Here is a 1,022-nt window from a genome sequence, read left to right as displayed (position 1 = left end):
GCACCAATGTTAGGATTCGAGCGCAGTTTGGACAGACAACACCAAAGCCGATCCGATCCGGTTCCAAGGGAAGGGGTTTATTTGGGGAAGGGAGTGGGAGAGAGGAACGGGAAGATGGCGAGTGAAGAGAAGAGGAAGAGAGAGAGAAGTAGAGAGGAGTGGAGGCCGGCCATGACCACGTGGAGAGAGGGGGAAGACAAGGGGAGAGGGGAGAGGATAACCTGCAGGTGCTCAGGGTTGAGGAGTAAGAGAGAGAGGAGGGGCCAAGCAGCCCCTTTTATAGTGGGCAGGGTTACCTGCCTGTTGCCAGGTAACTGTGGGGCGGAGCATACCTGGCTGTTGCCAGGTGACTCTGGAGGTGGAGTTTAACAGATTGCTAACAGCCTCTCAGGAGACAGCTATATCAGACTCTGTCAGCAAGCACTTCTTGGCATCAGCATCTGGGTTTGGTGTCTGTATATGGTATGGATTCCCAGGTGGGGCAGTCTCTGGATGGGCTTTTCTTCAGTCTCTGCTCCACACTTTGTCCCATATTTCCTTTAGACAAGAGCAATTCTGGGTTAAAAATGTAAAGATGAGTAGGTGGCCCCCCCACCAGGGGCCTTGCCTAACCTCTGGATATGGTCTCTACAGGTTCTCCCTCCCCTTTGTTGGGCATTTCAGCTAATCTCATCCACACTGGGTCCTGGGAGCCTCTTGGTTTCCTGGCATCTGCGACTTTTTAGTGGCTGCCCCCAGTTCCTCATTCCCCATTGCTACATACCTCTGTTCAGTTTCCTGACCCTCTGCATATCATCCCTGTCTCCTCCCATACCTGATCCGGTCCCCAATTTTTCCTCTCCTTTTCCTCCTTGGACCAAGCCAGCTCAGTCAGTCAACAGGTTCTCCAGGGAAGGAGCGAGGATTAAAAAGAAAAAGACAATTAGACAAACACTGTAGCATGACCGCAGCCAGTTCTGAGGCTGAGGTGGGTTTATTTTTTCCCACTCTTCTTTTATACCATTTTAATTACATACAAGTAA

Source organism: Grammomys surdaster, unplaced genomic scaffold, assembly GCF_004785775.1.
Source record: "Grammomys surdaster isolate TR1022 unplaced genomic scaffold, NIH_TR_1.0 252, whole genome shotgun sequence".
NCBI classification, from domain to species: Eukaryota; Metazoa; Chordata; class Mammalia; order Rodentia; family Muridae; genus Grammomys; species Grammomys surdaster.
The sequence above is the reverse complement of the archived record's forward strand: the minus strand, read 5'-3'. Positions refer to the sequence as shown.